Here is a 23,425-nt window from a genome sequence, read left to right as displayed (position 1 = left end):
GCTCTTTGGCACCATCTTTCTTGCCTACCTAAGCTGCCACTGAATGAAGTGATGTCTTACAACTGTCTTCTAGGCATCCCAGACAGTAGTGCAACTAGTTTCCCCATTTTGTAAATAAATCAATAGATATTTTTGTAATGGGCCTAACACTCTCTACTTACCAGAGAGCCATTCAACCATCCATCGTCCTTCCAGTTCATGGAGCACTTAAGCGGTCCATGATTTAATAAGATCACTGCTAATTTCCTTGGATGCTTCTACAACCCTTCTGTTGATCAAAATGTGGTCAATCATGACATAGGTCATATATGCAAAAGAAGTATGTGAGTATTCCATTTCCTCTAGATGCCTTTTTCTCAACATATCTTTCAACCCTCTTTCCTCAGGCTATCATTTGCTTGTAGACGAGATCACATCTCTGCCCTCCAAAGTTCTTAGGTTTGGTTAGTCTTTTCACAAATTACTAGATTTAAATCTCCACAAATTAACGTCTCCTTGTAGCAAAGATAACAATCTTTTCTATTATGCTTTTCAGAAAGCCTTCTTGATCATTATTGGATTATAGATAAAGGCTACAGTAAGTAATCTATTTCCAGGTACCTCTTTCTGTGCTATTCATCTTACCTTCCAGTCCTTTGGTATGCCCTCTATCTTGAATCTAAAGCACTTGAGTAATACAATTTCTACCTTATCCATTTACTTGTGGCAGACAAGAAGTATTGAAGCTTGGCTGTTATAAGAGCTCTGTCACCTTAATAAAGCAAATATCAACCCCCATCCTCCAAGATGCCAACTTGAGCTTTTAGCCTTGTCACTTTTGAAGTTATAATTTGGGGCACAACATACTGTACTTCAAAAACTGTTGTTGATGTCTGAATCTCTTTCTCACCTTTCCCACTGGCTGTTCCGTCTCTCACTTATATTTACTTCCAGAGTCACAGTGGAGGACTTTCCTGCCATCCCCCTACTATCAACGTTGGGTCCCTCCCACCATGGTCCTTCTTAACCAACCATCCCTCCCTCCACCACCACCCTTTTTCTTTTGATGAAGAAATAAGTAAGGGATTTAAAAATATCCTCAACACTTCTTCCTGCCATCATTCATTGATTTTCTTTGTGACTCCTATGCACCAAATCATTGCCACTAACCAAAAGAAGCCCTGGACTACCTGTGGTGCATGCAAAACACTTTAAGTGAAACTATCCTGGCTCCTATCTGCCATCTCTCTAATCTTCCCATCTACAACTATACACCACTCATCATCCCATCACATAGAATTGTATACCATCTTTTCATACATGTACATTTCCAACTATGTAGGTTACCTTATTCGATTGCCCGCAGATATTGGAGGACTCCTCCTTTGTACCTTCATTTCATTTGTTCCTGGAGTCCCGATACAAAGCTCACCTGATATATTTTGCCACTCTGGCCTCAGATAACCCCTCAGTGATTTCCCATTTTGTTACCCAGTTGTTGTTCATTGTTTTCCAGCTTATTTATCTTCCAGGCTTCCTCTAGAGACTTCACTGGCTAATTTTTTTCCTGCTATTGAAACATTCAACAAAACAATGGCCTATTGGTATTGAATCCCTTGTTGCTCAGGCATTTTGTCACTGCTCTGAATGCCTTGTGTTATTGACAGGTCTCGTTGAAGAGGAATTTTATGTCCGTTATTTCTGGTATCACTGTCTTTTCAAATATATTCCATAATCTCTTTTAGTACAAACAAATGGGCTTTTTTAAGATATCGGATGATGAACAAGGTGGACCCAGTTAGTACACACCTATATCTCCTGTCCAGCAGTAGCAGAACATTCCCAGGTTGGCTCTAAATAGTACTCGGGGATGTCATACACATATCTCCTCCTTTTTATTTTATTTTTTTCTATAGATACCTCTAGCTGCAGATTCCTCACCTTTAGAATTTTCAGCAGGTGCCAAACTGGATCCAGAAAACTTAAATGCAGTGCTCCTGCAGATTTGTAGGTGGCGTTGTGACTCCATGTTGACACCATTCCAATCTGGAACTGACAAATGGATCTGCAATGAAGTGACACCCATGTACACTGACACCTGTTCCTTTCTTTCTTTCTGCAGTTTCAGACCTAGATCTGGACTTCCACTCTTTTTTTCATGCTCAGAGAATTTTCCTTGAAAAACATTCCAGTGTGCAAGGGATGTCACCCACTAAAACGACAATATACAAACCTTGTAGGGACTGTCACAAACGGATATCTCTGATAAATTCCCAGAAAGTGTGCCTCCGCTGTTTAAGTTCCTTGCACAACTCCAAGGTCTGCAACAACTGAAGCCTGGTGAGCTCTAACCCATCCATGAGCTTGCGGCAAAGCTCTACATAGCAAAACACAGGAAGGCCCTCTGCCGGTCTTGCTCCAGGTTGCAGGTAAGGGCCAGCTCCTGTAGTCATTCCCAAGGCATATCTTCATTCCAGTTGAAGTATTCAGGTAAGATGAAGAAGAAACCCACACTCCTTCCTGCCACTCTCACTTTCCAGAGAAATTGCAAGGGTGTCACAGTGCTTGTAGATCTCCCTCCTGTTACACTGAAGAACTAATTCTTTATCAAGTCCAGATGCACCCAGAATGTTGCAACCATGCTGTGCAATTTTGGCAAGCTTCCGGCACCCTCTGGTGATCTTTTGAGCCCCAATGATCCACAGGGACTCCCACCTCGGGTTCCAGCAGTCAATTTGCCCTTGGTGCCATCTGGGCTCCTTGAACCTGTTTCAGGTTCTGTGCTGATGTTGGGACTGACACCAAAATCTGCTTTGGCTCATTGAGCTTTGATGTCGGCACCAACGCCTCTGGTCCCAGAGTAAGGCCTGCAGCCTATTGTAGTGGCCAACTTTGAGCTAGCATAGTTCTGGCCTCAGCACCGGTCATGTTGAGATCTTTATGTGCCATAGCCCTGCTGAATCCATCTTACTCAGACACAATTCCCAGTTGGTTCAGACTCCAACCAGAACAAGCCTTATGGAAACGACAAAGGTGTGAATGTGGAAGGATTTTCCCCATTCTATTATGATGATGACAACTGGTATATGAAGCTATAGGATACCGGTGGGCTGAATACCTCCCTTGATGCTGGGCTGGTGACGCCCTCTGGGCCACCAACTGAGGAAAGCACTTCATTTGCCAAAGTAATAAAGTGGGCTGTTGAGGTCCTTGGCCTTCACCTGACCACTATAGAGGTAAAAACTAACATGCTGACATAGGATGTATGGTCTGGTCAGAAACTAACCAAGCCTCTGTTGCCCTTCAACAAAGCCCTCACTGACCCCCCTGCTGCGCACTTGGGCAAAACCATGCTCTGTGCCCCCACTCTCTCAGTCAACTGATAGGTTGTCTGTCACCATAGATCTGTTCAGGAAACACAGATTTCCTCACAGAGCTCCCAACAACTGAAAATATGGTGTTGGAGACGCCCACCAGTATGGTCAACATTAATGCCTTTTCTTTCCAAGCCCCCTCACAACATCAAAATGAGTGGACACATTCAGAATGCTTATATTCACCTTACCCAGCCTCTCCTTGAGGTCAGTCAACACAAGCTGTTTATTAGGCCGTAACACTTGTGCACTGTGGGGCACAGTGGGTGAAATCTCACCAACTGTCCTCAAAGTCTAAGGCTTTTCTTGTCCATATTATTCAGGGACTTGGGATGTGGCCACATTTGTCATCCGTTTGGGCCTGGACACCTCGGACTGTCTAGGTAGGGCTGGGGGCACCGGCATGGTGCTTTATTGCTATGCTTCGATGAGGCCCCCTGGCTTTGTCAGGAGACCTCCAGGCATTTTGGTGGAAATATTTTGGACTGCTCACACCTGCTTTGTGAGAAGGGGGATTCAGTCCTAGAGTGTGTTAAGGGCCACCGGGTCGTGGCACCCTCCCTGGGCCGTTCAGCTCCAATCAGGGCACCTCCCCAACAATTTCACCCTTTTTGGGGCTATGCAAAGGCCTTAGGGTATCAGCAACATCAGGCTCTTCCATTTACAAAACAGCCCTTTCAAGGTCAGGCGGTTAGCCCAACAGACAACAGCGAGGCCACAATGGTCAGTGTTGACCCCAGTCTTAACGCTGCTTGCCCACAACCTCCCAGCCCCTCTAGTGCACCCTTACCAACATATAGCTACCCAATGGAGAAAGGATCAGCCACTTCCTGCAGGCGCACAGGCACTCCCTGCAGTTCACAGTGGGCCTTGAGCACTTTAGGTTTGCTGTGCTCCCTTTTGGCCTCACCAGTGGCCCTTGTGTGTTTGCAAATGTGATGGCGGATGTTCCTGCCCATCTTCAGTGGTTGAAATACCTGTCTTCCCCTACTTGACAACTGGCTGTTGAAGGTGGTATCAGACTCCATGCTGGTGTCAGAGGATATTGCAAAAGACTTGGAGGTCTGGCTGCTCAAATGCAGTTGGACTAGTGGCAGACCCTTCTCATGCCCCAACCAAATGTGATGGTGTTGACAAATGCGTCACTACTGGATTGGGTTGGTCATCTGAGAGAGGTGGAGATCAGAGGACACTGATCTCTGGTGCAGACCCCTTTCCACATCAGTTTGCTGGTGTTGAGGGTGATTCACTTGGCATTAAAGGTCTTACTCCCCTCCATCAAAGCACAGCTGGTGCAAATTCTCATGGAAAACACTACTGCCATGTGGTACTGCAACAAGCATTGCAGGGTGGAGTTCTGTTTGCTGTGCCAAGAGACTCTCCGCCTCTAGAGCTGGCTGAATCATCTTAGGATCTCACTAGTGGTATACTACCCGACGGTTCTTTAAATGCCACAATGGATTAACTTATCCAGTGCTGCCTCGTAGATCACAAATGGCAGTTACACCCAAAGTTGGTACAGGGTGTCTTTCAACAATGGGGAGAGCCCTGCCTTCACCACCACTGAGAACACGCAGTGTCAAGACATTTGTGCGCTGGAATTACAAAGAAGGCTTGCTCTGGAGACGCATACCATCTAGAGTGGAGCATGGGACTCCTGTAACCTTTTGTGCCCCTACTTCTCCTGCTGCAAGTTCTGAAGAATGTTAGGAGTGACAGGGACCAAGTCATTCTAGTAGCTCATTTGAGCATCCATCCTCCGATCAAGCTGCCACTTCTGGAGGATGTCCTGTCACAACAGCTGGGCAGGGTCTTGCACCCAAGCCTGTGCAGCCTGCATCTCCAAGCGTGGATATTGAGCGGCGACAGTTGATCCCTTTTGACCTTCCTTCTGAGATAGTTGATGCCATCTTCGCAAGCAGGTGTCCTTCAGTGAAGTCTGTGAATGCTGGATGCTTGCACAGGTTTGTGGCTTGGAGCAGTGCCTGTCAGTTGAACGCATAGCAGACAAAACTGTCAGATGTGTTTTTGTTTTGCAGCACAGACTTGATATGGGTAGAGTTGAAGGTTACATGTTGGCCCTTTCTGCCTTTTTACATTTGCCGGACCAATTGTCTTTACTCAAATCACTGTTTGGAATGTGTTTTCTGAATGGTTTGCAACACTTTTCCAGCTAAGCCCTTTGTAATGCTACAGTGGAACTAATACCTGGTTCTCTTGTTTCTAATGTGTACCCATTTTGAACCAGTTCACAGTTGTCCATTGGACTTACAGACTCTTAAAACGTTATTCCTGTTTGCTGTAACATCTGCAAAATTGGTGAGTGAACTACAGGCCATTTCAGTTCAGCTTCCTTACACCACCTTTTTCCTAGACAAACTGGTGTTAACTACTTGAGCTGCATTTTTAACAAAGGTGCTGATGCCTTGTCCTTTTTGCAGGGTTATCACCAAACTTTTTGCCTTCTTCCTATTTATTTCGGATCTGTGTTTGTTGACTTTAGGACTCTGGGCACTTTACCACTGCTAACGACCATATGCTCTCTGTCTAAAATGTATTGGTGATTGGTTTCTACATCACTGGCATATTTGATTTACTATTAAATCCCTAGTATAGTACCCAGGGTAAATCAAATGCTACTAATGGGCCTGCAGCATTGATTGTGCCACCCAGATGAGTAGCCCTGTAAACATGTCTCAGACCTGCCACTGCACTGTCTGTGGGCAGTTTTAAACTGCCACTTTGACCTGGCTAGTGCACCTCGCCCAAACCTTCCCTTTAACTACATGTAAGTCACCCCTAAAGTAGACCCAGGGCAGTCCCAGAGGATGTGTATTTAAAAGATAGGGCATGTGCTGGTGAGTTTTAAATGTCCTGATAGTGAAATACTGCAACATTTGGTTTTCACTATTGCAAGGCCTATCTCTCCCTTAGGGTAACATGGGTATTGCCTTGAAATACATTCAAAGTGTAATTTCCCATTAGAAGCAAATAGAGATTTGGAGTTTGGGGTCTCTGAACTCACAATTTAAAAATACATCTTTTGGTGAAGTTGGTTTTTGAATTGTAGGTTTGAAAATGACACTTTTAAGAAGTGGCATTTTCTTGCTTAACCATTCTGTACCTCTTCCTGTCTGTGGAATACACAGCTGGGTCAGGATGACAGGTGGAATGTTTGTGAATTCACTCTAGACAGTCTGACAAAGGGAGATGAGGTGTGCCGTGCATTTCCCTTTGAAGTTTGCCTACTTCTAAGACAGAAATGGGTATAAGCACTGGACCTCAGACACCACATAGAACACTTCTGGACTGATGCCATTTTGCCAGGAAGAAGAGCTAGTTGCTGTAGGAGAGATTGCCACTCTGCCTGTTGCTTTGTTGTGCTGGACTGCTGCTTGCTGATTTGTTGTGCTGGACTGCTGCTTGCTGCTTCTGTCCAGGGAGTGAAAGGACTTGATCTGGCTTTCAACATCCTGCCTGCCAAGGTTCTCCAAGGGCTTGAACTGAGTTTGCCTCCTGTTAGGAAGTCTCAGGGCCATCAAAGACTTCACCTATCAGCGCCTGGGCTCTCTTGCCGAGATTCCTGAAATGCCAAGTGGTGCTAATCCAGTTCCTGGGCCATTGGAAGTGAGCTCTTGTGCATCCAGGAAGAAACTAAGCACATTGACTACAGAGAAATTTCTGAACTGCTGCCGCTCTCTAACTGCGCCGCTGCCTGCACTGAAGCTGTGGTCCCCAATGAGTGCAACGACTGCGACCTTCAACACAGGTCCGACACCGCCGAAGGGCCTCCTTAGTCCCGCCACAGTGCGAGTCCTGAGTGCCGTGTCACCGACGTCCATGACACCTGACTCCGCTGCAGCACCAGTGGCCCTGTGGTGTGATCCTGACTCCTTGAAGTCGATGCCTCGCATTTTGACCGGCTTGATTTATCAGCCCCCGTAGGGATGTAAGGAAATGACGCTTCGCAACTGACACAGCATCACCTCCCCTACAACCATAAAGAACCAACGCCTCCCCTCCCAGGTTGTAGTAAGAAACCAATGCCACACCATCTCCAGCGACACCTCACACCTCCACTCTGTGCAACATCTTTGTTTCCTCATTGTTTTCCAAGGTCATGTACTTGTGGACAGTGCGATTCCATGACCGGCCTGCACTCCCTCGCGAATGGTGTCAGACTGTTGGGAAGGACTTAGTCAAGATGCTGTGATAGCCCCAGTTGGAGCTGTTGTGTTTGTGAGCACTATACTAAGATGAAATCTTTGAAAAATTGTATCTTTGCTTGTGTATGTTAGATGTTTGTCATTTTGGTCTTGTTTAACTCAGATAAATATTGGCTATGTTTTTAAAGTGCTAAGGAGTACTTTTGTGGGGGAGGGAGGTGTGTGTGTGTTTGTGTGTGTGCAATTTACGCATTGCCTCTGAGATAAGCCGGAATGCTTATGCCAAACTACCAATGGGGTTTATCATTGCTGTGTGACTCTCTTACCCTGACTAGAGCAAAGGTCTTTTGTTGGACAGGGTGCATACCACTGCCAACTAGAGATCCCATTTCAACAAGCCAAGATGCTTCCTAACTTCTTTGCTTCACCTCATTCCTCAAAAGAAGAGAGGCTCTATTGTTCGGACCTCAAAAAGGCACTCAGTTTCTACATTGCTTATTCCAGAGAACTTTGGGTGAGCGATCAGCTCTGTTGTATTTTCTGGGGTAAAGAAGGGCAAAATGCTCCTCCAACAGACCATGTCTAATAGATAGCCCTCTGCATTAAAATCTGCTAAACTGTGGCTAAAAGGCAGCCTCCAGAAGATGTGAAGGGCCAGTTCACTAGGGCCAAAGCTGCTACCACTGCATTGGCACGTGTAGTGGTGTTCTGGATATTTTTCAGACAGCTACGTGGCATCAGTATACACAATCACAAAGCACTCTTGCGTCAACAGTCACATCTGTTTAGAAAGGCATTTTGCCTGCTCGTTCCTGTATGACTTTTAGTTTGAGCCATTTTATGGACCCACCACTTTCGGAGGCACTGCTTTGGTATCCGTTCCAAAGTTGAGGAATCTGTGGTTAGAAGTACCCATCAGAAGAACAAACTACTTACCTTTGGTAAAGCTCTTTCTGGGGGATACTTTATCTAACTGCAAATTCCTTACCGCCCACCGTCTGAGATATGTCTTCTTCCATCTAGAAAGATCCCAATTGAGAAATCTGCACACTGGCTTGTTCAGTTTGCTGATCAGCTCCTCATCTAAGGACAGGGAAGAGTTCTTGACAGATATTGACGTCGGCGTGCGTGGCTTCCACTTATATGTGCCTCCATTCGTCACTTCTGGAGTAGAATGGCATCAACATGGATTTGTACTTTGCTACCTACTGGTGCACAGGAGTACTGCTTTTGAGGTTTCCAGGTACCTGGGGGAACATCTGAGGTGAGAAATCTGATTATATAGAGTATCCCCAGAAAGCTTTTTACCAAAGGGAAGTAACATGTTCTACATTCCTCCTAGGCACTCTCCGAATCAAATACCGTTGCACCAGGATTTTTGTTAGTTTCTCCTGTTTCTCAGGGTTATTCAGGTCCACATTTTCTCTTGCTCAAATTCTTTATCATCTACTATTCCCTTCAGGTATCCTACGCTCTCTCCCAGTTTTTAAATTTCTTTGAAAATCCCCTGGATTCCAATCATGCGATCTTTTCAGACTCATGTAATTTCTTCTCTTAGGTCCCCGAATACTGCTTCTAGGTGTGCCATAGTGATCGTCTCTTCTGCTAGTGGCTCTCGTAGGCTGAGCCTCAGGAGATTGTCTGTCTTCGCTCCGAGAGGGAAAGGGCAGATTATTCTGTTTTGTTGCGAAATCCAAATACATTTCCCTGATGGAAGGTTTCCTTCTTCCTTTCCCTCCTGTCAAGCTGCCTCAGTGCCTGTACCCTTGAGAGTGACAGTATCAGGTAAATATCACTCTGCAGTCCACTCAAGCTTTTGTATTTTAAATGCATCTGAACACAGCAAAGGAAGACTATGCATATTATACAAGATGATCATGGGACATACTGGCATTTGACTCTGGGCCCTAGGTAACGGCTAATCAGTCCCTACTTCTTGTTCTCCAATCTCAGTTATCATGTCTAACTTTTTGATAAAGCTGCTGTACAGTGGGGAGAATGGTACCAGTGGCATTCCATTTAGATGTAATATGTGAGCTGCAATAGAGATTCACAGCATCCACATATATGACTTTAAAGCATAAGTCCAAGAGTGTCATTGCAGCTCTGGGCTGCTGTGAACACAAATAAAGAAAGAAACCTATTTTTACAGGTAGAAAAGCCTCTTCTTGACATTTGCTATCTCACCTGCAAGTAGTGCCTAGAAGCCAGCAAGGTCAGGGGTTTAACGGCCGAAAAAGTACATCTAAGGGCCTATTCTTGGTCTGTATTTTGTAGTATGTTACATTAAGTGCTGACGTCTCTGCCATCTTTTATGTGAAGAGATTTCCGCACACATTGGTATATGTTTTAGTGGTAAATGTGGGAAGGATTGGGAATGTATATAATTTAAAGCGAGGGATATTGGGAGTATTTAAGGAGGGGGTAATGAAGGGGTTTAGGGAAGGACTTGCACTCACCCACAAAAGTGTAAGCTTTTCCCTACTCACAAACTGTACTTCTCTAGTTACTTCAGCAAAAAAGAACACAAAACAGTCGTAAATATACTCCGGCTCAGAGCTGGAGTAAGTCCAGTACCACACATGGCCACTCACAAGTACTGACATAATTCCCGTAGAAAATGAAGGACACCGCCACTTAAAAAAGAAACTCAGCAGGAAATAATGATAAATAAAATTGTTTAAACTTTTCCAAATATACATATCAAATTATTTTAATGTTTAAAAATATACAATGTATACATATTATTGAATTTTGAAATTGTGTAACGATATTTTTTCGATTTTAAAATAAATTTAACTTTAATTTTATAAATAATATTATAAAAATGAAATGTATACATAACTTTTGATAGCTCATGATACTGTAAATATAATACATATACAAATGTTACTTTAGATGTTATCTTATTTAAATCTAAACAATATTTAGTATACTCAAGAGAATTACATTTTTAATTTCATGATTTATGTATAAGTGAGGTAGCAGTATTTTTTAAATAAATTATCTACGTTTAAAATACATACATATTATACAATAGCATTCCACCTCAAATTTTGTGAATATTTGTTTAAAACATTAATTCATTTTTCAACATTTTCCTGTACTTTACGATGGGGAGATCGCTGCCCCATTTGTGGAGGCCTCTGCTAAGTGTGTGTAACGTCAAATGCTGTTTACTTCTACTAATAGTAACTTTACAGTTGTAATGACGTTTTTATTGACTGCATCCCGTTTTTACACGTTTGAGGAGCTTCCAAAACGGTCAATAGTCAAAGGTAGAAAGTTACAGAAAGTGAAAGAGTGAACTTACATGTGTAGATTTACTCATGTCCAAGTTATTCTTTGTGAATAGGCTCCCTAGCATGTCTGAGCAGGTAAAGAACACAAAAGCTGTCTTTAATTGCATAGCATCTGGTTTTCTTTTCCACTGGTAAAAGTGTGTTTGTGGATATTTTTCCATATGTTAGTCTAGGAAATAGCTATAAAGAACATCGGTGCATTGTTATATTTTTCAATAATCTAATTCAGTGGTGAGAAAAGACTTTTGCTAATTATACTTGAAGGTGATATTTTGCTTCCCTGGCTGAAAACCATTTGCTAGTTCCTTCTGTTCAGAACTGACTGTTCCCTCTCCGGTGGCATTAATTAGCTCTTTTGTACAGTAGTCGTGAGAGAGAGGACAATAGGCTTGGTCTGCTGACAAGAGGACATGGAGTATTAATTGCAGATCATCCACTGTCACTTGTTTTTCACCGTGGAAAAGGTTAGAGAACAGCAGATGACTTCACAAGGAACTGGCTCGAATCTTTCAAAGTGGTAGGTTTATGGCAAACAATGCTGTAATGTCAGGGGTTGCCTATGAAACTACCAGGCTTCCAGCCAACCTCTCACAACAGTGGTGATCTGGTCTGAGAATCAGATTGAGTTGGCTTTCCAGATGATTTTCCCTCTTCGCCATAGACCAGTGATGATTGCGGACTCTAATACATACGTCTTGCCATTTGACAAACTTCAAGAACAGATTGTCGGGGATTATTTTTAGTAAACCAAATTAAATGCTGTAAATGACGCTTGGGTGGACAGTGGTAACTTTCTTGGCCTTGTGTTGATAGTTGCCAGTAGTCACTGGCTAGTGTTCATTATAAGAAAAGATTCCCACCAACCACCAGCTCCTCAAAACACATCATGAACAGTAAAGAACAGACAAGGAAAAACCTGCTGCTGTACCTACCTATAAGAAGACCAATTCCTGGACCAATGGTCCCTTGAACCCGTAAACTAGAAGTGATTCTCAAGGGTAGACCAGCTGGGCTTCTGCAGTCCCAGGTTCACAGAGAGCAAAAGAGAAGCTCCTTTATGGAAAAAAACATCTAAGCAGTTGAGAGTCCAGTGGACTGGACTTTGTTGGAGGACGTGCTGGAGTGACTGGTTGAGCTTACGTCACATTAACATCTTGTCTCTTAGACGCCTTAGCAGTGTAGGAGCAATAAATATCCAGGTGGAAAAAATCCAGCTTGGGGCTTGGTATTTTTTCGAACTTCAAGGGCTGGGAAAATGGGCCCAGACTCAATAAAAAAAGGCACCTGGCAGTCAAGATTTTGGAGTTTGTCCTGAGATGAGATTTTTAGTGGGGTATTTGAGGCTAGTATGAGAGCTGAATTCAAATATCTTACCCTGTGGAGTTTTCACAGACTGCACTATCTTGCGGGCCGTCCTAGCCCCAGGAGGAGATGGACTTCCATAAACAAGACTAAGGGCCTCATTTAGAGCTCAGTGGACAGGATACTTCCCCAGATTGAATGTTCACCCACTCTGCATTTGTAAACCTTACACTGGCATACCTGAGGCTACCAGTGTAAGTACCTCAGACAGTCTGCCCATTTTAGGATGGATGTTCTGATATCCTTTTTATCTGTTTGGGACCGGCAGGAAAAATTCAGGACTACCAGAAAAGGCCTGCTGTTCCCAACCAGGAAAAAAAGAAAAATGACTCGAAGGGTACTGTTTTTCAAAAATAAATATTTTTTGGGGAGTTTGTTTTTGAAAAACAAAAAAGTTTGTAGAGTGGGCACATGAACCATGGTGCCCACTAAGCAAACTTTCAGTGCTTTCAGAGGAGCATTGGTATCACCCCAGAGCAGACTGAGATCTCCGAATATGGCAGGCAGTGGGGTGATGCTTATGACCTCCACCCCTAGCAGACTTCAGGCAGCCCACTATATCTCTAAATATGGCCTTGAGACAAAAGCTGAAACACTTAACAAGTGTGATCCGCTAGTCTTTCCCAACACCGCTCCATCGTTTGTCAGTCTGAGATTGCAGCTTTGTCTGATTTGTGCCACTTAGATTTTATCTTTCTCTTTCCATTTTTCTCATTCCATGTTTCCATTTTTCACCATGCCTACTCAATTAGGAAGCTTACTGGGTTGTTGAAATATTCGTTATTTTAATGCAGTAGATAACAATACAAAAGTCATAGGTCTAAACTCGTGCAAATATTAAAGACACAGATGTCCCTTACTGCTTCTTGAAAAGGCCAATTGTGAGCAGGGATTTGCACCCCTTACCTTTATCTCCAGATGTTTCTAGAAGCAAACAGTTTCCAGCTAGATGAGCACTATTAGCTGGTCGATGCACCAGGTCCTGGCTGGTGTGGTGCTCTGCACATGAAGTGTGGTGTGAGGGAAAAATTACTAATCGAGCCTACATCTGACACCTGATCACCATTTGATCCTGTCTCATTTTCCTTCAGCTCCCTTCAAGTCAAAAACTTTTTAATGCCGGAAAAGCTTTAGAGTCTTTGAGAGTCATTACAACCATTCCTTGCATTCTCTTCAGGTAGTTAAAAAAACCAACAGCAGTGGTATTTCATTTTGAATGCAGTTAAGTGCAGATTACATCTTTGGGTCTGTCTTAAGAGACTGCCACTAGGAAATTTCTTTGGGATTTTGAAATGAGTGTCTTTAGCTCTGGCTTGTCCAGCTGTTACAATGAAAAAATCCATAGTTTAGGAGATGTTTAAATAAGGCTATAATAGAAAGTGCTTCCCTATGAAAACTGCATCTCCTGAAGACCAAGATATCACATCTATTCTGAGGGCTTCTTCTGAGTTTCTCCCACCTTTTCTTCAAAATGTGATTTGAGGAATGACAGATCGGTGTTGGAGCATTCTTGAAGCTATCTTGAGGCTAGTGCATCAGAGGTCTTCTTAGGGTATACTTCCCTTGGTTTGGCTTTAGTTAAAGTTGTAATTATGCATCAGACGGTGCAGAGAAGTTGCTCAGTGCCTGACAATACCAAAGAGATCGCAATTACTCTGCTGCGTAATCTCTTCTTCTTAGGTAACTGTTTAATGGTTATTTCCCTTAGCAAGTCACAGTAAACTTCCAATAGTGTTACTTGTTTTCTAGAAAAATTCCTGGATTTCTTTCCTTGTTATAGCCACGTCTGCAGTTTTTTAATCTAACCCATAAATAATTCTAAAAAAATGTAATGACAAATGTATACTCAAAATTTCAGGAAAAAAATAGCCTAAGAAAAAGTTTTGTCCAAAATCTCCAATTCCTTTTTATGCTTCGATTACTATCACATCCTCTAGCCTTGAAAATTATTATAGGTGTGGTCTTTTTCAATACCTAAATTATGGGCACTCCTTTCCCAATTGAAAACAGAAAGGGAAGACATGTCCGTAGGATGGTCAATGCAGTAAAGAAAATAACTGTCTTCATTGGGCAAACTATGCTAAAGGTGATGCCACTGAAAGGTTGGGAGTTTGGGTAGCCATATGTCACCTCCTTTTCTGTACGACTTTCAGTGACTGGGCAGAGTTGATTACAGGCCAGGTCTACCTCTGAATGACTTGTAGGAGAAGGGAAGAGTGTCACATGTCAGATCTCCAAGCAAATGCTGATAATTAACGTTATTGGCAGATAGGGTTAGAGGAGACAATAACTTGGCAGGCTTAGCCTCTGAGATGCAAGTAATGCTGTGGGAAAGTCAGTCAAGCCAGTAGAGCCCCTCAGTAAGGCATGCATGCCCAAGTAAATTTCAGCCTCATGTTTGGTGTCTTAGACAAGTGTGCTCAGGTATCAACACGTAACCCCAACATGTTCTCTTTAATGCGGGCATTGGGGAATGGCCATGTAGAAGCAACCAACTCTCACACCAATGAAAGTATAGCAGTGCAGTTATAGTTAATAAGTTGACAACCATTCTCATTGATCAACATCATCCTGGTTGGCTTCAAACTCCGGTGATACAGGCAGTTTGATCCTGTGAAGCAAATGTTTGATATTTGTTTGAATGATGCATATCCCAATGTGTTCTCCTCTTGTCCTCTGGAATCCATTTTGTGTCCCAACTTCCTACCAGAGGCTTTCATTCTTTTCATTGATGCACATGTTTATGCCATGTTAGGGGGCCCCATATATCCAGGACATTCACCTAAACTTAGTTGACTGACTAGTGAAAGGGAACTTTGACAATATATCTTGACAGTGTTTATGCTATCACAAACTATACATATAAGACTCAATCAGCAAATGCAGCGTGTCTTTACATTTGCACACATGCATCAACCAAGCTAATTTATCCCTCGTGCAAAATTGATACTCTTCTGCAACCGGAACCCTTCATGCTACACCAGGAAAGGCTCTGCGACTGTCGGCATGAATCAAGTTTTGCACAAGTTGGCTTCACGTAAGAAACGCAAAACCGTTGTTACTTTGGGCCAGTCCGTATCTTGCAGATTTTCTCACGTATTGGGGGTCACATCTGAAAAACAAGAGGACAGAGTCAGTGACATGGCAGAAGATCCTTTGAAAAAGTGGCAGTATCACAGATCACATTCACCCACACTTCTGCTCATTCCCTACCTTTACAGGCCTGTTTAGAAGATCGAGATTTTGTTTTTCATGTCACAAAGTCGTTTACCTTTTGTAAACGCTGTAATAAATGGGTGTTACTGTTACCCTTATAATTGGTGCTCTGTTTATTGACCTTGGAAGGATGAAGGGCTGCATTAGCTCACTTGACAGTTGAACTTGTGCCCTGGGGTCGCACCTGAAGCTCTTGTCTCATTGAACAATTTATCCTCTTTGTATGTCATCCTACCCGATAGTAAGGGATATCCTGACAGAACTTATTCCGATACTCAAATCTGCTGTTTTTCAGTGCACCTCACCTGACTGTCTCACTCACAAAACATCTTTTCACTAAGTCTTTCTGACCACTTCCCCCCGTTCAATGACTCAGTCTGAAATAGTATTTACCCTCATGCTTTAAAACTGCAGTAGTTCTAAATTACTGGAAAAATAAATCCTGTACAACTGACCCTGCTTCCCCTTTCTAACTACAACCTGGTGTTGCTACTTCTAATCTTCAAAATACGTAAACAACTAGCCTTCAGCTACCTAACTCCCTCTCAGAAGTAATCTGCTCAAACCCATCCTTTCTAACTTCCACACCATTTTCTTGACTGAATAGCCCCCACACACATAGCTAACGTTATCTCTGCCTACCAAAACCACGTCACATCAATCATCATACTCCTTACATTGTAATCAACATTTGACAGTGTTGACCACCCTACCTTGCTTTGCATCCTCATGACCCTTGGCATTACATGCTATGCACTCCAACAGATTTCCTTCCACACCACTGCCAGCCCTACCCTTTCAGGTCTCTCTAACTCTGGGTTAAAATCTGAAGAGGAAAATAAGTGTTGGTCCCCCAAAATGAGTGCCAGTGGGCCTTTCCTGCAACTACCAGCTCAAATTAAGCAATAGCAACATCTCTTCATCTTGTTTCTCATATCACTTAAACTCGGAAGACACCTAAATATTATTCTGCTTCCCAACTACTTTCTCACCTCTCCTGCCATCCTGGAATCTTCATCATCACTACAACCACTGTAGCAAGATATCAAATCTTTAGCATAGGCAGCACCTGGTCTCTTATCTTCCAAGGTCAAATCATTATCTCATTAGTTAAAACAAAATACCACGTTCACCAGTAGTTAAGCAGAACCAGCGCTGTGGAGGCAGTATGCTGTTTAGTGATCAGTATTGGTGAACAGGAGCTTTATACCCTGTGTCACTGGAATGAGGCCTACAGACTCGCTCACCTTTTTAAAAGTTATGCTATGTGCTTAACTCGCCCTTCGCCTACATCAGGTAGATGTGGAGTGCTGCACAGCACAGTAGTGACACTGCTCTGGTTGTATGTGTGTGTGGGAAGGGTACAGTATATGGATGGAGCAGCACTGTGTAGTATATGTGTTGTTAGATCATGTACTGAGTGTATGTATGCCTGCTGGGCATACCTTACATGAGTGATGTAGTACTGTGCAGTGTGTGTGTGTAATGGAAGCATGTGCTTGGGTGTATGTGTTCTTGGATGAAATGCAATACATCAGGGTGGAAGTGTTTTGCAGTAACAGATGGTGAGTGTGTGTGTGCTGGCAGTGTGTGTTTGTAAAGCATACCCTGGTACAAACAGAAAGGCTACAGTACTGAGCAGTGCTTGCTATATGCATATTTATCTGTAGTGGCACAATGAAATGAGGTAACGCCACTGGAGAGTAAGTGTACTGTGAAAGTACACTGAGTGCAAGGGTGCCTACAGTGGTACATTACATGGAAGACCCTAGGTTCCATTATGGGAAGCCCAGGCCTGCCTGGTGAAGATGTGAGGTGGGAGGAATTCCCCAGACAGATTTGTGTATTGCTGCATTCCTTTGAGCTTGGTAGGGACACATTGGAGGGAAAAGAAAGAGACTGCCTTTTGATTCAGTAATAGATCACAAGGAAGGGGGCTGGGCAGATATCAGGAAAGGAGGTGGGGGCTGATAAGGAAATTATAAAGACTAGTACTGGGAGCCTGTGATTGGCCTTTTTATTCACATTTCACTGTGGCTGACATCCAGGTGTGAGCTCTGGTCCCTCCCTTGAATTGGGTTGTGGGTCAATCGGCTTCAGAGTCTTGGCTGCTGTGACAGACATCCTTTCAGGAGGAAACAAGAAGCAGAACTCTAACATAAAACTTCAAAGACTCATGCCGAAAGTCACATGTGGTTTCTGGAAAAGGACTATAAGAAGGGGAGGTTGAGATCCCAAAATGTATCATCTGCCAAGCAGCCAGACAGGCAGTGTGAGAAGGTAAAGCTCGGTAAGACTTTTTTTTTGCCTGTGACGAGGACTTGGTGGGGGCATGGCCTGCTAGTCTCCCTGCTGAGTGAGAGTACATCACCTGAGGAAAACCAAGATTACCTACCCTGGATCCTAGAGCACCAGCACTTGCTTAGACCAATGTGCCCTATGAGGAAGAGAAGAGCGTTGAATGAAACAAGGTCCAGTGGTGAGCCCTACAATGAGAACTATCTGTGAGGTGTGAGGATTTAGCTTTGCACCAGTGAGGCTCAGCCCGTGTGCAGGATTGTTTTCAGTGACTCTTTCCCCCCTCCCACCTCCCCACACACACACATTCCAGGAGAGGGCCACCATTGACTGAGCCATGCAGTGAGCACTGTGCGGTGAGCGCTAAGCCAGTACCGCTTTGTAGTGGTTGACACCGTATGCCAAGGGGAACATCATTAAAATAATTGTGTGACTAGCATGCCAGGACTTGATAATGCCTTAATGTTGACTACGTGTGTCAGGTGGGGCCGCTGTTGTGTGGGCGATTGCACCGGAGGAGTCTACATTTTGTCCGGAGGTACTACTGCAGCCTCATATTCCAGGAGGGGCTTCTGGTACTAATTTGCGAAGGATTTTGGGCTGTCGCCCAGGACTAAAGTGAGACTAGTGACGACTATGGTTAGTCCGCTCAGTGAGATCTGCCCTTGCTAACCCCTGAGGAACAGGAGGACACTGGGCCATTGCAGGACTCCATTCAGGAGCTGAAGGATTGAATATCTCCAACCACCCAGCACAGTCCACCCCACCTTTCTGCTGTGGAGAAATTGACTTGCAGTGTCTTCATGAGCTGGAAGCTGCTCCGATTGCTGGGGAGAACCAGACTTGCCACTTAGGAGAGTTAACTTGCGCATGCAGGGAGTTGCGACATGTATCGCAAGCTACCTGACTTCTCTAAGCAGGATTTAAATTAATGAATCCCTATACTCCGGGCATCCGCTGTATTGCCAAGCACTTATGTGCTGCAGGAGCTGATAAGACTTGACCTGTGCCTGTGGGCCACAGGGGATTCGCAGCTGAAGGTACTGCGGCACCATAGACACTTTTGACTAATTCTTACGAGCCAATAGGAGAACTCTTGGGTGCGGTCTATTAGCGAGCATTCCTGGGATGCAGCCAAAAGTGAATGGGGAATAACCATGACCACTTTATATCCAGGATAGTGGAACAGGGATTTGCCTGACCACTACTAGAGCCCCGCACTCATGGGGATTGTGTTAATTCCTGTGAATGTTGTTGTTCCTTTGAAAATGTAGAGTTAGAAATGAAGTGCTTTTTTCTTTTTTCTTTTAATAAAAGTATGTATTGGACTGGACATTGATTAATTGTTCGTACTGCAGGTACTTTGAGTTATGAGTTGTGTTCACTTACCTGTACCAACACGCTCCCTCCCCCAAAACACCAAAGGAGCTTTTGACTGCTCGTCCACAGCAACCACTGAGAGTCAAGTGCATAATAGGTACTTGGCCCAGTTGCACAGAATCCATAGTAGGTCCGGTCCCAGGATTTCCGAAGTAAAAGGCCTCAACCCCCACAGTTGGGCCCAGTGACCCGCCGTGCCTCGTGACCCACTAAAAAAAGGTTCTGACGTGCTGGAATTAAAGATAATAATATTCAAGTATGCTTATTCACTTGCTTCCTGTCATTGGTGATTTTTAAGGAACTGAGGGATGAGCTGTGAAGAGATGGCAGCTCTTATTGCTTATTTGCAAGGTGTCACAGCTCTCTCGTTGAGGAATGAATAGGGTTTAGAACTACAGTCAAAGGATCTGCTACTGAAGAGAATGTATTTTTGTATTGACTTGCATACTATGGTTTTTTAATCCACGTAAATGATTGTTGTTTACAACCAGTAAAATGAAAGTTTACCTTCTTGTAGTGAAGGGCTTCAGCTACTCATAATGAAAATTAAAAACTCATCATACAGAAGCATACCTTTAGGACAGTGGTAGTGTGCAGTGAAGTACAATCATGTTCCTTCTTTGCAGGCAATAGCTCAATTGAGGAAAGACTGGAATAAAAATATTAGTTCATCTTCATGTAATGTAAAAATGACAGAACATCAAAAAGGATGTTTGTTAGAAGAGGCTGAAAATTGTTATTTTTCATATAAGTGTTATGAGGGCACAAACGCTTACATTTCAGAAGTGGCGTAAAAGGTATTAAAATACTGTAATAATGGTGCTTAAGAGGAGGATATGGCACTATGTGATCAGGAAGTGAATGGCATTATATTACTTACGCTTTTATGAAAGTAACAACATGCTTTTAAAGATAATACGATCTACATTTTGGGACTTGTAGTAGGCGCCGTTTTCTGCCAAAGTGCCTTCCTTTGTGTAGTATTTTATTGCAGGTTATGTAAAAAGTGCAATTTAAATATGACATAGTGTATACCTTTCTGTTGTTCATTAAGCATTGCCCTGAACAAATACAAGGGGCATTTGTCTTTTTTTTTTTAACTTTCTTCATTGGTATTTTTATCACGTATGATATCAGCCATGATTTAACAGTACAATAACACATAACATAAGAAGCAGTGCATTTCGGCAATTCAATAAAGGGACAATCCCAGAGGCCTGAGCATGAGCAAGGGCAATACATACAATCTAGATCACATAGCCACCGAAACTGCCCCCCCCTGCTTTCCAAGGGGCATTGATGCCCAGGTTGTAGGAGGCTGGCCTGGTTTGTAGTGGGTACCAATGGTACTTACACATTATACCAGGTCCAGTTATCCCTTATTAGTAGAGTGTAGTAGTGTTCTAGCAGCTTAAGCTGATAGAGGTAGCTATAGCAGAGCAGCCAAGGCTGAACTAGGAGACATGCAAAGCTCATACAATACCACTTATATCATATAGGTACTATAGGTACTATATCATAAGAAAGACAATACTCATAGTTACTAAAAATAAAGGTACTTTATTTTAGTGACAATGTGCGAAAAATATCTCTGAGGATATACTCCCTTAGGCGGTAAGTAACATACACAAAATATACACAAATAACCAAATCAGGTAAGTAAAACAGTCATAAAGTAGTGCAAACACTGTAAAACACAATTGAATGCAAGAGGCCTAGGGGCAACACAAACCATACACTAAGTAAGTGGAATGAGAACCACAAATGCACCCCTAGGCAAGTGTAGTGTGTAGAGGGTCGCTGGGAGTGTAGGAAAACACCAAGGGTGTAAAGGAGACCTCACCCCAGGATGCAGGAAAGCAGCAGTAAAGTACTACTATTTCCCCCAAAACACAAGGTATCAAGTCGTGATAAAGGATTTTGCTAGGGCCACACCAGACTGCAAAGCACTGAAGACGGATTCCAGGACCTGAAGACCTGTAAAGGAAGGGTACCAAGTCCAAGAGTCGCTAAAATGTCCAGGGGGGGGGAGCACTGGGGTCCTGTCTAGCAGGATCTCAGTGAGACAGGCAAAAACATACTGACATACGTGTAAAATTGGGGGTAACATGCCAAGAAAGATGGTACTTTCTTACACAGGTGACCACTCACATAAGGACAACCCGGCAACACTGTTAGTCATCAAACGTTACGATCTGTAAAGTTGTGCAGTAGGGACCCCCACAGCGCTACGGCCTCAGAGGCCCACCTGGCCCTGTGGGCATTACGCATATGCACCTCCTCCGCAACTCCCCATTCAAGGAGATTCCTCTGCCATGATGTCTCCCGGGGAACCCGAGCACCCATCCAACATATGGCCACTCGTCTCTTAGCTAGCATCAACGCCAGTTGGGCCATTTTATGGTGTATCTGTTGTCCCCTGGGCAAGAAGGCAGGCCTCCGGGGTAAGGGGTATCGCTATACCAGTCCCCTATGTTATCTTAGGACCCACATTTTTCCCAGTATCCCCGGGCCCACTGCGTGTCCAGGCCAGATGCAAAAAACTGGTGCCTAACTCCCCACATCTCGTGCACTTCGCCTCCCTATCAGGAGTTATTCTATTACGGCGCTCTGGAGTCACATATGTACGGTGCAGGAAGTTAAAATGAAACAATTTAAATCTGTGATTGCAGGACACTTTCTTCACCAGCATACACGCTTGTGCCCAATCAGCATCTGTTATCAGCTCCTCCAACTCCCACACATGCACGTGCCACACACTGGGGTGACACCTGATCACCTCTAACAGCTTTGTAGAAGAACGAGATGAGGTACCCCCCCCCTTCCCATCGGAGAAAACTTCCCAGCACTTGGGATGACTGCGGGGTGCCGGGAACCCAACCCAGACCTCCTGCACCACACTTTCCAGCTTTGCATACTTCAGAAAAGGGCCCGGCCCCACCTCAAAAGTTTCCTGAGCCTCCAGGAATGACCCAGGGTGGAGATCCCCACCAGTCTGGCAGCTACCGGCCCTCCAATGATCCATAGACATATCGGCATAGATGGCCCTTAATGGAGCAAGATCCCAAATACGCAGCTCCCTGTTGAACGGCACCCTACCCAGCACCTTAACCACAAACGTTTCCCAGATTGCCACGGTCTGCTTCACCAGATAAGGAATACCCTCCGTTGATCTCTACTCATCAATAATTGCACCAAGGTACCACCACCCAACATACTGAGGAACAGCCTCTTCTCCCAGTTGTCTGATACTGTCAGCCATTGTGCTGCATGTAGCAAATGGGCTGCATAATAGTAATGCTGCACATCAGGCAGGGCGCGACCCCCATCCTCCATATCCCAGTTAAGAATCGACAATACCACCCTACTACGACGTCTGGCCCAGAGCAGGAAGATAAGCAAACTGTCTAACTTCCGGAAAAAGGAGGAACGGATCGGGAACATAGCATTCTGAATCAGATAAAGGCAATATGGTAGAAAAACCATCTTTGCCACAGCCGCCCTACCTATCACAGACAGGGGGAGTCGACTCCAAAATGCTACTGACCCCTCGGGATTAGTCACGATTTTATCATTGTTGTGGCGTCTTTTAGTTTCCTCCGTATGGGCCACCAATGTACCCAAGTATCTAAAACCTTCCAATTCCCAGCGGAGGCCAAGCTCAGGCAATCAATCAGCAGGAACCCCCACCAAGCTGCCCATAGGAAACAGGAGCCACTTCCCAACATTAACTTGGAGACCCAAGACTGCGCCAAAGGTCTCTTAAGAGCCCCATCAAGACTGGTACCGCCCAGGCAGAGATGTGAACAAATATCATCGCATCATCCGCGTATAAAGAGAGAACATGGGTAGAATCACCAAGCTTAATTCTCCATTGCCCCATCTCCCCACGCAGCAAAATCGCCAACGGTTCATTAGCAAGAGCAAATAATAGTGGCGAGAGAGGGCAGACTTGCCTTGTGCCCCTCCCCACCTCCCACTCCCCCATGTCTCTCTCGATTTGAACCTTAACTGAAGGGCTGGTATACAAAAGGCGCACCCAGCTACAAAAGACCGGACCAAATCCCATTCCCTGCAGCACAGCCATAAGGTATGGCTACTCCACTGTATCGAATGCCTTTTCTAAGTCGAGTGATACTAATGCCAGTCCCTTGTTTCTTGCAATTCATGAGTGAGTCCATGAATGTTAAGATTAGTACTACATGCAGGCGTAAAGCGTGTGTCGATAGCTGTCGACAGCCGCGTTGCCAACACTTTGCACAATATTTTTAAGTCTGTATTTAGCATTGTGAGGGCCTATATGAAGATGGGTCCGCCCCATACCTTCCAGACTTGGGCAACAAACAGA

The 23,425-nt window shown here is 44.1% G+C and overlaps 1 protein-coding gene across 2 annotated transcripts in view; it reads left to right on the top strand.

Moving 5' to 3' along the window:
* FANCL (FA complementation group L) overlaps positions 1-23,425 on the top strand; it is a 304,454-nt gene that overhangs the window by 178,592 nt on the left and 102,437 nt on the right. The window lies entirely within an intron of this gene.

Source organism: Pleurodeles waltl, chromosome 5 (genome assembly GCF_031143425.1).
Source record: "Pleurodeles waltl isolate 20211129_DDA chromosome 5, aPleWal1.hap1.20221129, whole genome shotgun sequence".
NCBI lineage: Eukaryota > Metazoa > Chordata > Amphibia > Caudata > Salamandridae > Pleurodeles > Pleurodeles waltl.
This window is presented reverse-complemented; position numbering and strand designations above follow the sequence as displayed.